This window comes from Mandrillus leucophaeus, unplaced genomic scaffold, assembly GCF_000951045.1.
Source record: "Mandrillus leucophaeus isolate KB7577 unplaced genomic scaffold, Mleu.le_1.0 Scaffold754, whole genome shotgun sequence".
NCBI classification, from domain to species: domain Eukaryota; kingdom Metazoa; phylum Chordata; class Mammalia; order Primates; family Cercopithecidae; genus Mandrillus; species Mandrillus leucophaeus.
The window spans coordinates 449,259-464,493 of NW_012108186.1; the positions used below are offsets into that span (position 1 = coordinate 449,259).

Sequence of the window (15,235 nt, forward strand, 5' to 3'; positions counted from 1 at the left end):
GCAAATCAAACATCCTTTAACTCCTAAGTGCCCATCTCTAAATTAAAATAATGGTGATAGTTAAAAATGTGCAATGCTATGCTAGCACCAGGACAAAATACCATCAATTTTCTCTAAGACAATTTCATAAACAATAAAGATTTAAATCTATTCTGTGTAACAATAAACATGCAAGACAGATATTTTTAACACTATAATCTTTGCTCATTATTTTGAAAAATCTATAGTTCATTAAACCCATGTATTTTTATCCCAACTACCCCCAAATTTATACCTTCGCTTTTTATCATCCTTCCTCTTTTGTTACTAAAATATAAGATGCAAGAGCTACTGGACATCATCTTTAGAAGACACAAGGTCAGAAAGCAGTATTAGATATACCCCAGAAATACATATACCTCAGAAAGCAGTAGCAGTGATTTGAGATTACAAAATATACAGCTTTGACATGCGCATGCAAACTGCAAAGCAAAAAAGAAATAAAACGTGTATTAGAAATCACAAAAATAAACTGGAAGAAATTCCTAGGAGGCAACATTGACAACACATTTAAGGTTCTATTCAATTTTTTAAAAAGGGTTTTAGGTTCTCATTGAGACTCTGAAGGCCAAACAAATTAGAATTCAGTAAAGGCAATTCCTGATTTGAGGACCTCCTATAAATGACTGGGTTCAGTTCTAGTAATCCTACCAGCTCTGAGATGACACATTTAGAAGTGTCTACAATATGAAACATCCGTGTAAACCTAAGCAGCACACATTTACGTAACAAAGCATTCTGGAGCAACATTAAACATATCACTTTCACGGGTATTCTCACTATGTCCCCATATGGAAAGTTGACTCCTTACGGGCTGCTGGTTAGATGCCCTTGCTTGGAGACAGATTAGACACATGAGTGGATGTGCACATAAGTGTGTACGTATATCTATATATACACCATTGAACACACTTGCCCCTCACAGTCACTTTTGCCACCTGAATTGCATTTGTTTTGTGTCTCCTGAAGCCCCTAGGGCAACAATTGAATGTATTATGAGAAATAGCATTGGGCATCACTGACTTTGCCATTGTTCAGTGTCCTTTCTCTTCTGTCCTCTCTGGCTCACCCACCACACACATAAACTTTCCTTAGAAAACAGTCATAGGAATAGTTTATGAGAGATTGTATGCCTAAAAATCTTTTTATTATTACCACACATGAAGCTCCCTAGTAATAAGATAAAAGTTTAAAATTAAACCGGGATATTTGATTATAGGCCAATCCTTTATCTAAAACCCTTAGTGCTTGATGCATTTCAGAATTCAAATGTTTTCAGATTTTAGAAAGGTAATACTCTACATATGCCAGGAATTATATAATGCCTCCAGTGGCAGATGTTATATAATGCCACATTGAGGTCCGGGGCAACAACTCTATAATCAGATACATTAACATTCTATAGCAAAACGTGTGCATATTCATACTCGTTGGGATAAATAAATGCTATAATTTAAGTTCACATTAGTTCATGTCACGTTTTCCCATCAACATGAATTACAAAATCTTCCAGTTTTCATTGCTTCTTGGATTTCAGGAATTGCAGGTAAGAGACTGTGGACCGTATAAATGTTTACTTAAACTGCTGGGAAGTTATGGATTGGGAAATGGTACCTAAGCAGGTGTTCTCTTGCTTAGGCAAGAAATTTGGAGGGTAGTGTTACTTTAACGGATGAGCAAAAATATGAGGGAAGATGCTAGTAAGACTGAGACACAAAGCAGAGCAGAAATGTGGCAATAATGCACGATGACAAAACTAGGACATGGAAAACAAAGGCAAGAAGAAGCCACTCAGAATTACTGAATCAAAAAAAAAGTAGTAATAATAGTACTCATTGATCACCTAAACTCTATACTCACTAGTGTGAAAGGCACTTGACATAAATATTTTTTAGCAACCTACCTCAATTTTCAAAAGGAAATTTTAAAAGGATGAATGTATCTTCAGAGTGAGGCAAAACATTTGGTTATCTCACCCTCTTCTCATTGTACCCAAAAGCAAAATATCCATAATGTTATACAGTGCATGTGGCACTGTCAGAAACAAACAAAAAAATAAGCTTTGCCTTATGAAGTAAAGATTTCTGTTTTATTTGTATATGCTATAAACTACTTGCATTAGAAGTTCTTTAAAATCAGTTTTAGAAAAAAGTAGCAATATTTTCTACCATCAAGAGTCAACTGTTTAATTTTAAAATCCATTTTAAAAACAAATGTTCTCAAAAAACAACAATATATTTCATTTGCTTGGAGTCTTTCTTATGAGTACATTTCCCAAATAAACACTTTTCTTTAAGCACATTAAAGAACCTTAATATAGCAGAGCATTGACACTACACTTAAGATAAGACTTTGGGTCTATAGAACATTCAGTCTTCAAAGAGCATTTCCTGGGTGCCTTTTGGGCCTAGATCTGCACTGGGGAAGTGTCCAGGAGGCATTTATGTGAAGGGTGGTCTTTCTACTCACTGAACAAACTAAACTGTAATGTGTGGCTCTTAGTATCTAGAATACAATCACAAAGTCATTTTCTATGTGAAGAAGGAAACTGCATTTATTTTTTTGACAATACAACATAATTCGGTGAATTCTCCTTTTTTAGCCATCAAAATGGTGCCCCGATGGTTTGATGGAGTTATAGCAGCTTCTAAAAGTAACTTACTATCCTATAAGATGAGTAACACTTCGGGGCTATGATTTTAAAAAAAGCTCCCTATACATTTTACGTCAAGTTCATAAAATAATAGATAAATACCCAGTGTCTACAGGACAAGAGTCTCTGGATTGCAGGTTCACCAGAGCACAAGCTCTTTAAATGAAGTGGGTTAACATTATTTGTGAGTGCCAGCACACTCGGCCCATTAAAAAGTACAATTATCCAGCCCTTCCACCATCTCCAAACTCCATGTAATCAGAAGAGCAAATGTGTTTCACAGCTCGAGAGAAACTGTTTAGTGCCAAGGACATACACCAACCTCACGGTCAGCTGTAACATTCCACAGGGATGTCTAACCCAGAACACTGTCCAACAGCCTCCTTGGCTGTGACACTGTTAAGATGTGAAAGTCAAATGTCTGTGTGAAGAAAGTTGGTCAGTCTAGGTGAAAATACATTCATCCCCCAGTGGAAATTGAACTCACTAATTACCACTGGGCTTGGCTCACTGCTGAAAACCCTTCTCCCTAGATTAGTTTAAAATGGGTAACACTTCTATTTCAGGCAGACACCAAGGTTTTAAATACTCCTTTGATGATTTAAATCACTCAGACATGTAAACACTTGCTGTGATTGTCTAAGACTCAGTTTCCACACTGAAAGCTGTATTTGGTTTTCAAAATCTAAAAACCAAGACTTGATGTTAAGCAATTCTTATCTTTTAATAGATATAATATGTAAAAGTTTATATTCAAAAGCATTCTTTAAGAAAAAGACAATCTGTCCATCACCAAAAAAGGGCCAACCACCCCTTTTAACCATTTTATCAAAGTTCCATTCAAACTCTTTTATGTATCAATCCCTTAGAGTTCTGTACTTAATTCACACCCTTGTATAATCCACACCCTTGTCTGACAGTTTTTAACCACAAGTACAGAATATGGAGATGTTCTATAATGACTTTTTCAAGTCTACGTCAGGTGTAGTTTTAGATTTCTGACACCATTGAAGATGGCTAGAGCTCCATCTCAAATTCAAAGCATTTGTGCGTCAGGAAGTGGTTAGAATTGTAACTTGAGACTTGATCCTATTTCCAAATTTCTCTACTCTCATTCCCAAGGAACTTCAATCTCAATAAGCCCTACAATATCAATCTCAATTAAATTTATCTGGGGAGAACAGATAAAGGGTACCAACTCTTATCCTTGCTTTGAAAAATAGAGTCAGGATTTTGTAAAATACTTGGAAACTAAACAGTGATCAATTCTGAGTAAGACAACGAATCAGAAAAGTGTATCAGTATTCCTTCTACTATATGTATCATCACTGGGTCTGAAGTACTACAAGTAAGAGACAATTCCTGAGTATTCTTATAAGGACCTGGGACATACACAAAGAAAAGCAGATGCCCTGTTTTCAAAGGTGCAATTTGACATATTTTGACCAAGGCCTTTTCCCCCTCTAAGTCTGTCCCTTCATTAAAAACCATAAGTCTCATGGGCTCTATCCGATACATGGATTGTATAATAATTATTCTATGAAAGGAATTTTCTGAACTTACTAATTAAGAGGTTTAAAGAAATAAGTATATTGTAAATAATTTAACCCACCTACCTCACACTGAAATGATTTACTTATCTAGTGCACTTACTGACAGAAACTCAATGATTTGTTACGTTCACCATGGTAATTATATTTTGCAGAGTCAGATTTCTTGGTTGAATGATAAATGGCAAATTGATTCATCAAAAATTAAGTAAAAGCAAGCGTTTAAAACTATGTGTTTCTACTGAAAAGGTAAAATCATTATCGTACTGATGAATTCTAGCCTTATCTCTAAATCTGTCATACAAACCTAAGGTTGCATCATTTAACATTTATGTTCATTCCTAATATCTCTTAAAATGGAGACTTTTCCAGACATAGAGCAATATTAATATATTTAAGTAGTAATTTTTATTCCTGAAAACTAAAGAAAGATCTCTCTTGCTCTTCCCCCTTCCAAACACCCAACCTCCCCAACCCCTGCCATGTCTCCCCTATACATTCTGCCTAATGCATACAAGGTGCTCAGAAAGTCTATCAAATGAGCATGCTCTTGCCCCCACATGCATGTCCACACATCCTCACTCCTTGGTGTGGTATTTCTTTGCTTTCCTTACTCACTAATAAGTTGCATCAGAATGTTGATGTGGGCAAAGGAATGAAGAAACTATCATACTTTCAGTATACTCATGGCACCATCTTGTGGTAATTCTTGGTATCGTGTTTTCAAGTTTAATTTTTAAAGTTCTTCAAACATGTCTGGGAAAACACATTTGAGGATAAATTTAACATTTTAAATATGCATGAGATACAATGTGATAAATCTGGCCTATATATTTAAAACCCCCCACACATATTTTAAGAGTTATAATATCTATTATTAGTGTCCTGACCCCAGAAACCATTTAATACCAATAACCGTTTCTTGAATGTAGAATAGTAATGACATTAACAAATCTTTAAGCGGGAGGGGAGAAACAATAACTGAGGATCCTGGGGGTGTCAAAGAACAGCACAGACTATAGCAGCCAATGAAATAAAATAAAATTATATATAACACTGCAACTGACAACCCATTTTCCAATCCCACTGTCTATTCCCACGTCCAAACTACTACTCCACTTCCTGCTGCAAAATACCCAGGTTTTATCACCCTTATCTTCTCTCCCATCCCAAGCATCCTGACTTTAAAATCTACTCAAGCTCAGTTTAAAATTTCTAAGGCCAAATAAAAGATGCCACTTCTTGAATCAAGAGGCAGAGCGTATTTTTCCACCCCTTGAATTTGAGCTGGCATTGTGTCTTAGGCCATTGCTGCTCCTGTAAGAGAATACCACAGACTGACGTGATTTTTTAAATAATAGAAATTTATTTATCACAGTTCTGAAGGCTGAGAAGTCCAAGATCAAGGTATCAGCCGATTTGGTGTCTGATAAGTGCTTGCTCTCTCCTTCTAAGATGACGCCTTGTTGCTGCATCCTCCAGAGGAAACCAACGCTGTGTCCTCACTTGGTGGAAAAGCAGAAGGAGCAGGCAGCTCTTGAAGCCTCTTTCATAAGAGCACTAGTCCCATTCATAATGGTGGCACCCTCATGGCCTAATCACCTCTCAAAGGCACCACCTCTTCAGACTGTCACGTTGGGGTTTAAGTTCTAATGTATGAATTTTAGAGAAACACAAACATTCAAACACAAACATTCAAACCATAGCACCTTGTGACTAGCTCTGACCAAAAGAATGCAGTAAGTTGGAGCTGCTGTTCTTGCTGTCTTGCAACACTGCTCTGTGACTACTGAGTAACAAAGCCTGGCCTAATCTCCTTGAGGAGGAGTCTACTGGTGAGAATTATCCAGCCTACAGCCAGCAGCAACTGCTAGATACATGTACAAAGCCCTCTAAAACCATCTAACCCAGTTATTCTGTAGCAGCCTGCAGCTCCACAGGGGTCCACCCATGAGTTCAGCACAAGAACCACCTAGCGGAGCCCAGCCCACATTTCTGACCCACAGAATCACAATTAAAATAACACACTGCTTTAAAATTTTTTCTGAAAGCTTCTGCCTACCTTTCCAAAATTCTCTTGTGTTTTCTCCTATCAGTAATTGCCTTACTCAGTTTCAGCCATATCTCAGGTTTTTAGACACACCAAGTTTTTCCTCAGGTTGAGATTTTGAGCATTCTCTTCATTCCCTTTGGATCACTTTTCTCTATTCTCTTTGCTTGACTAACTTTTTTTTTAAATGTCTTAAAATTTTAATCTTAAATGAGAATGGATAGCAGAGGGCAGGATGTCAGTCACTAGCCACCCTTCATAGAGAACTAATATGGTCAGTTTTATCTGGACTTGGGAAGCTGTGGATGGGTCATGGAAAAAATAAGCTCTGCAATTGTGTGGTATCCTGGGGAGGCAATACCTAAGAGAAATGTCTGGAACTGATGCGGAGGCTCCTAGTTAACATAAACCAGAGTGACAGCGAGAACTCAGGACAACTTAGCTCTGAATTCCAGCAACTACCTGTGACTTTCTTATCTATGTCTTTGCAGCTGTTTTCCCTGTACCTCTGTTCCCACAGGACTGGAAGACTGTTTTTCCTGTTCTGATTCCTTTCTACCTTTGCAAAGGGATCTTCCTCTTTCCCCCCAAATCACACTTCACTCCAATAATAAGAAACTATTTATAGTTTGTTCCTACATGCATCTGTGTTCCCGTTGCCTATACCTGGAATGTTTTTTCTTGAATAATTTGAAACTCATCTTTGAATACTCATCTCAAAGATCACTTCCTCTGGGAAGTTTTCCCTCACCTCCAAAAAGTTAATCATTCCTTTTTGTGTGCCACATCTACGTTATTTGTAGATCTGCCATTGTTCTTAGCATACCATATTGCAATTCAATTATTTAAATATTTATTTTCTCTTGATACTTAAGATATTGTTTTATTAATCTCTGTAAAATAGGAACTCCGTAATATTTAAAATAAGAAAAATCCCCAAGGTTCTGTTTCCTATTATCTCTAATTATGCCAATAGAAAACTGGGGGGTTTAGGTGGTCATCTTTATTAAAATTTTTAACTTAAATTTTTATCATGATAATCAGAGATCCACATGCAATTGTAAGAAATAATGGAGTTTTCTTGAACACTTTGCCCAGCTTCTACCCACAGTAAAAAATTTTTAAAGTTATAGAATAATAGTGTAATCAGGATATTGACATTGATCTGATGTACAAATCTTATTCAGATTTCCCCGGTATTACTTGTATTTGTGTGTGTGTGTGTGTGTGTGTGTGTGTGTGTGTGTGACCTGTGTAGATTCATGTATCCCCCACCAGGGGTCTCTCATGTTGCAGTTTTGTACCCATATCTACTTCCTTCTTGAAACTCACCCCTGTCCCTTACCAACCACTAATTTGTCCTCTACTTCTACAATTTTGCTGTTTCAAAAATGTTGTATAAATGGAATCCATACAGTATGTAACCTTTGGGGACTGGCTTTTTCCACTCAGTATAATTCCCTGAAGATCCATCCAAGTTGTTGCGTGTATCAAGGGTTCACTCCTTTTTATTGTTGAGTAGTATTCCTTAGCACAGACGTACCACAGTTTAACAAGTCACCCCCAAAAGATATCCGTGTCAAATCCTTAGAACCTGTGAGTGCTATCTTTTTTTGCAAAAAGTCTCATTGCAGATGTGATTGTTAGGAATCTTGAGATGAGGAAACAATCCAGGATTATGCAGGTGAGCTCTAAACCCAATAACAAGCATCGTTATGAGATAAGGAGAAAGGAGATCTGAAGAAAAGACATAGACATACAGAGCAGAAGATGTCGTGAAAACAGAAGCAGAGACTAGAGTGATGCAGCCACAAGTCCAGGAATTCTGGGGCAGCCACCAGAAGTTTTAAATTTTTATGTTTTTACATTTATATCTATAATTCATTTTGAGTTAATCTTTTTATATGATGTCAGATTTAGGCCTAAGTTTGTTTGTTTTGTGGCCTACAGCTGTTCAGTTACTCCAGGACTTGAAAAGGTATTCTTCCTCCATTGACTTGCTTTCGTACCTTTATCAAAAAATCAGTTGAGTATGTGTGTGTGGATCTATGCCTGGGTTCTCTAGTCTTTTTCATCTCTCTCTCTCTCTCTCTCTCTCTCTCTCTCTCTCTCTCCAATAAAACTACTGTCTTGATTACTTTAATATATAGTAAGCCTCAATATTGGGTAGAGAGATCCCTCCTTTTTTCTTCTTTGTCAAGTTTTAGCTAGCAGCTATACTAGCTAAAAGGTCTGTGCTTTTTCATATAAATGTTAGCATAATCTTGTTTATGTCTACAAAAAGAAATTGCTGAGATTTTGATAGAAATTGCATGAAAATTATAGATCAGTTTAAGGAGGACTGGCATCTTAATCTTGTTGAGTTTTCTAATCCTGATTTACTAAACACATGGTATGTCTCTCCATTTATGTAGGTCTTCAATTTCTTTTCTCAGCATTTTGTAATTTTCAGCATATAGATCCTACACGTTTTTTTAAAGTGTATATCTAAGTATTTCATTGTATTGGGAAGTGAATATAAATGGTATTGCATTTTAAAATTTTGATTTCCATATGTTCATTTTTAGTATATAAATATAATATATGGTTTTTTTGTTTTTGTTTTTTTTGTTTTTTTTTTTTTTTGAGACAGGGCCTCACTCTATCACCCAGTTGGGAGTACAGTGGTATGATTGCAGCTCACTGCAGCCTTGACCTCTTGAGCCCAAGAAATCCTCCCACCACAGCCTCCTGAGTAGCTGGGACTACAGGTGTGCACCACCATGCCTGGCTTTGTCTTTTTTTTTTAGAGACAGGTTGTGTTTCCCAGGTTGGTCTTGAACTCCTAGGCTCAAGTGATCTTCTTTCCTCAGTCTCTCAAAGTACTGGGATTACAGGCTTTTATTTTTATTTGTTTTTCTTGCCTTAATATAGTGGCTAGAACTTCCAGCACCATGATGAATAAGAGAATTGAAAGTGGACATCCTTCCCCTGGTCTTGGTCTTAGAAGAAAAACATTCAGTCTTTCACATTAAGTATGTTGTTACCTGTAGACTTTGTTTAGACACTTCTGTTAAATCAAGGTAGTTTCCCTTTATTCCTAGCTTGCTGAAAATGTGCGTTGGGTTTTCTCGAATGCTTTTACTGCATTAATGGATGTGATCATGTGAGTTCTCTTCTTTAACTTGTTGATATAGTAGATTAATTTTTTTTTTTTTAGACATGGAGTCCTGCTCTGTTGCCCAGGCTGGAGTGCAGTGGCGTGATCTCAGTTCACCGCAACCTCTACCTCCCAGGTTCAAGTGATTCTTCTGCCTCAGCCTCCTAAGTAGCTGGGATTACAGGCACACACTACTATGCCCAGCTAATTTTTTAATATTTTTAGTAGAGATGGGGTTTTGCCATGTTGGCCAGGCTGGTCTCGAACTGCTGACCTCAGATGATCTGCCCACTTCGGTCTCTCAAAGTGCTAGGATTGCAGGCGTAAGCCACCGTGCCCAGGTGGTAGATTATTAATTTTTAAATGGTGAGCCAGTTTTACATACCTGGAATAAATCCCACTTAGTCATGGTATACAATTCTTTTCATACATGCTGGATTCAATTTGCTTATATTCTGTTGAGAATTTTTTACTCTAAGTTTATGATATACTATTCTGTAGGGTTTTTAAAAATGATGTGTTGTCTGATTCAGGTATTAGGATAATACTAGCCTCATAAACTACGTTGGGAAGTGTTTCCTCTTCTTCTATTTTCTGAAAGCAACTGTATAAAATTGGTGTCAATTTAAAAAATCTTTGGTAGAATTCTCCACTGAAACCATATGAATCCAGAAATTTGTTTTTCAAGTGCTTTGTAATGATAAATTCAGCTTATTTGATGGCTATAGGTCTATTCAGATTTTCTACCTTTAAATTTATATTTAGGTTTATTTATTTTTGAGATGGAGTCTTGGTCTGTCTCCCAGGCTGGAATGCAATGGCATAATCTTAGCTCACCACAACCTATGCCTCTGGGGTTCAGGCGATTCTCCTGTCTCAATCTCCAGAATAGCTGGAATTACAGGCACATGTCACCACAACAGGTTAATTTTTGTATTTTTAGTAGAGACAGGGTTTCACCATGTTGTCCAGGCTGGTCTAAACACCTGACCTCAAGTGATCTGCCCACCTTGGCCTCCTAAAGTGCTGGGATTACAGGCATGAGCCACCACACCCAGCCCAGATAGTGTATGTTTATTTTAGTTGAATTTTAGTTATTTATGGTTTCTGAAGGACTGGTTCATCCTTCTCACTTGTCACATTTATGAATACAAGTTTTTAATATTTGCTTATTATATTTTTAATTGTTGCAAGTTCTGTCATAATATCATGTATCTCATCGGTATCTCCTTTCTTGTCCTCATCAGTCTTGCTAAAAGCTTACAAATTTCACTGCTTTTATTAAAGAACATGCTTTTTGTTTTATGGACTTTTCCTCTGTCGCTTTCCTACTTTCAAGTTCACAGATTGTTGGTGTAGGTCTTAATTACTTCCTTCCACTTGCTTGTGGTTTGGTTTTTCTATTCTTTTCTGGCTTCTTGGTTGGGAACTTACTTGAGAACTTCTTTTCATTTCAAATATAAGCATTTAAGGCCATAAATTTCCAGCTCTGCACTGCTTTAGCTTCATCCCACATACTTTACTATGTTGTGCTTTCATTTTCATCTAGTTTTTGCTTTGAGACTTCTTCTTTGATTCATAGATTACCTAAGAGATACGTTGTTTAATTTTCCTGTTGTTTTTCTACTACTAATTTCTACTTGATTTCATTATGGTCAGAGAAAATATTGTATATGATTACAGTTCCTTCAGATGCATTAAGGTTTGTGTTATGGTTCAATATATGGTCTACCTTTGTGAATAGTTGTATAGGCACTTGAGGAAAAAGTGTTCTACTATTATTAAGTAGAGTTCAATATAAATTATTTAGATCATGTTAGCTGATTGTATTGTTCAGACCTTCTAAATTCTTGCTTATTTTGTTTAATAACCCTATCAGTTGCTGAGAGTGGGTCCCCAACTGCAATTGTAAATTTATTCATTTCTTTTTTCTGCTCTATCAGTTATTGCTTCATGTGTTTTGAGGCTTTGCTGTCTGGTGTATGAACATTTAGGATCATTATGTCTTCCTGGTGAGTTGAACATTTTATCAGTACATAATGTCTTGCTCTGTCTCTAGTAAATTTCTTTACTCCCTACTTCATCAGACATTAATATAGCTACCCCTGCCTTTATTTTTTAAATTACTGTTTGCATGATATATTATTTTCCATCCTTTTACTTTCAGCGTACCTCTTACTGATTTTGAAGTGAGTTTCTTGTAAGCAGCATATAGTTGGGTTTTTTTTTAATGCACTTTTTCTTTGGATTGGTTTATTGAGGCTATTTACATTTAAAGTAATTATTGATGTTAGCCTTTAAGTCTGACATTTTATTATTTGCTTTCTGTTTTTTCCTTTGGCTCTTGGTCCTCTGTTTCTCTCTTCTTTCTGTCCTGTGGCTTACTTGAACACTTTTTAGGACTCCATTTTTATTTATTTATATTTTGGTTGTATCTCTTTGTATAGTTTTCATAGTGGTTGCCATTAATATTATAATGATATATGTATGTGACTTATGGCAGACAATTTACTGGTATCAGCATTTAACATCCCTACTTTCAAATATCACAGTTTTTAGCATCAGATGATTATAATTTGTTTCAGTCATCAAATATGATTTACAAAGCTAATGAAGAAAATGATAATGTAACGATTAATTTTATGTGTCAACTTGACTGGGTCACTGGGTGTTCAGATATTTGGTTACACATTATTCTGGGTATTTTTTCCTGCCTGACTGCCTTCCACCTGTGACATTAGTTTTTTTTTCCCTGCCTTCAGACTCAAATTGAAACATTAGCTCCTCTTGGGTCTTGAGTCAGCCAGCCCTCAGGCTAGAACTACACCATCAAATCTTCTGAATCTCATGTTTTTTGAACTCAGGCTAGAATGACACCATTGGCTGTCCTGAGTCTCCAGATATCCTACAGATCTTGAAAATTAGAGGCCTCCATAATTGTGTGAGCTAATTCCTTTCTCCTACAGGTTCTGCTTCTCTGGAGAACCCTACTACAGGTAGTTTATTATGTACCATATTTCTGTTCTTTCCATTGTTCTTTCTTCTTTCCTTCTCAAAGCTCCAAGATTCATTCTTTTATCATTTCCTTTCTAGTTGAAAAATTTCTTTTAGCCAATATTTAAGGATACACCTGTTAATGATAGATTATGCTGCCTAGTACAAACCCCATCTCATGTGATGATATTTAATTTCAGGCAGTATGAAGTGACTTTCCCCAGAGCTGCATCTAGATTTGGGGTGGGTTGAGGAGGGTACTTACAGGCTTACATGGTTCCAGGGCTCAGGTAGGAGTGTTTATGGCCTGGCTGTCACTTCTGCACATGGACATCTGCTGAGGCATGTTTATTTCTGTCTGATATTTAGTCATTAGTTCATGCAGGAACTGTGAGGTATTTCTGTGCTGTGTTACATGTAAAACACTATCCTGCCACTGTCCCAGTCCAACAGAAAAGACCATGTCCCTGTGGTTCCCAGGTTCTACCAGCAGCTTCGGTACTCCCTAAGCCCACAGGAAATCATAAGATTGCCTCAGCTCCACCTGCCCACCCTTGCTAGGGGCCAGGAACACCAGGGTCTTACTGTCTTTGTGGACCGTTCTGTGAGACAGAAACTCACAACTACTTTTTCTGGAAGCCAAGACCCATCTGTGGTTTCTGTTATTTCCACTTACCCCTTGGAACTGGATGGGGAAAGCATTAGGGATCTTTAATATGCAAACTAAGTTACCTCAGCTCTTTTTGCTTCCCCTTTGAGTCTCTCTTCCACAGCCCAGAGTATTCATAAAACGTTTGGCTAGGGAGACAGTGCTGAGAAAAGGATTTTGCTGCTACTTATCATAAGTCCCTTGCTCACTTTGGTACATTGATTACACACACACACATACACACACACAGCAGACTGGTTTCAGGTACACTCTAAGAATCTTCCTGTTGTTCTAAAGCTCAGATCTGAAAGTTCTACAAATACCCTGAATACTAAATTTGGCAGAAGACTTCCAGTGGCTAGGGGTCAGCCACCTTTTATCACTAGAAACATGTCTCAACCATCACCCTGTGGACCCAATTCCCATCCATGCCAACTCCAACACGATAAAACCAACCCAGAAGAGGGGAAGTCACCTCTTAAATTAACAGTTCTTGGGAAGAATATCTACAACACATATTTTTCTCTACAGGGGTGAAATGGGCTTCGATTTTCTTCCCTGTGTTTGTTTTCTGGGACTGTTGTAACAAAGTACCACAAACTAAGTGGCTTACACAACAGAAATTTATCATCTTATAGTTCTAGAGGCTAGAAGTAAAAAAAAAATCAATGTGTTACTTGGGTTGGTTCCTTCTGAGGGCTGTGAGGGAAGGATCTATTCCAGGACTCTCTCCTTGGCTTGTAGATGGCTGTCTTCTCCCTGTATCTCTTCTCACATCATCTTCCCTCTCTGTGCGTATCTGTCTGTGTCCAAATTTCTGGTTTTTTTTTTTTTTTTTTTGTAAGGATATCAGTCACATAGGATTACAGCCCACCTTAATGATTTCATTCCTCTGTAAAGACCCTTGCTCTAAATAAGGTCATATTCTGAGGTACTGGGGGTTAGAATTCCAATATATCTTTTTTTGTTTTGTTTTGTGGAGAAACACAATTCAACACTTAATACTCTCTGAAGCCAAGTGATGGGCAAAAAAGGAAGACCGGCATTTTGTTTCCTGTTTAAGTGCCTGCTTTGTCAGTGAGCTTGCCAGCCTCCCCTGTGCTACCTAAGCAGGAAAGAAAGCCCCCCACAATCCACTCCACCTGTACTTGCCTAGGCCCCAGCAGTTCCAGGTTTTCAAGAGGAATGTTCATTCTCAGATGGATTCTGACCTCAATCCCCAAGCATTGATGCACATGAGAACAGAGGACACAATCTTGTCAGGACTACCATAGTGCAGAAGAAAGAGGCACATACAGTCAAGGAATGAAGGCTTTTGCTAACAACTATGAGCAAGCTGGAAGATGCAGCTATCTCACAAGGGACTCTCAATGCCTAAGGGACCACCTGGGGGATCCCTTCATCCACAGGGTCTGTTAGGAGGATGTATGAGCCACAGAGACAGCCAAAATAGTAGTCAGCAATTAAGAACAGCATTGCCACCTTGCAGAGGCTGTAAGGTAAGGTAAACCTCCGCCTTTTCATCCTTCTGTTTTCCCACCACTAGGCTGAAGAGCAGACTGAGGCAGGGGTAGGGTAGAAGCTCATGTGCCCAGCCCTCCGCTCTAAGTTCTAGAGTCCATCTAGACAAATCTTAAATTGGCAATAAAATGTTGTTTTTATAAATAGAGTTGAATCTTCTAAATCAAGGAATCTTTCTGAATATACAAAAGTGAAAAGCTATGAGTTGAGAGAGTGTTAAGAGAGCTGCTACCCAGCGAAACACAAATTTGATAGATCAAAAGTGAGGAAAGTGACCAAAAAAATGAAATGATGTCAGGCTTGAACCTCATTAAGTGGAGACTCTAAATAGTAGATAGTGTACACATGCACACATGATAGCACTAGGTATATTCTGCTTTAGTTCCTGCTGTTTCACTTAGCATTATATCACGGACAATTTCTCCTATCACGAGATACTCTTCAGAAATATAATTTTTAATGACTATGGTATTCATAGATATTTACACTCTAACAGATGCAATTCAAACTTTTACTCAGGCTATTTGTGCTCTAACTTAGGTATCAGTTTTGAACCTAACACTAAATATATATACATATAATGTACAATATTATTAATTAATAATATATATTATTATACACAATATAATATATAATATTT

The 15,235-nt window shown here is 37.4% G+C and overlaps 1 protein-coding gene across 1 annotated transcript in view; it reads right to left on the reverse strand.

Annotated features, from left to right (window-relative positions):
• ZNF385B (zinc finger protein 385B) overlaps positions 1-15,235 on the reverse strand; it is a 572,754-nt gene that overhangs the window by 309,786 nt on the left and 247,733 nt on the right. The window lies entirely within an intron of this gene.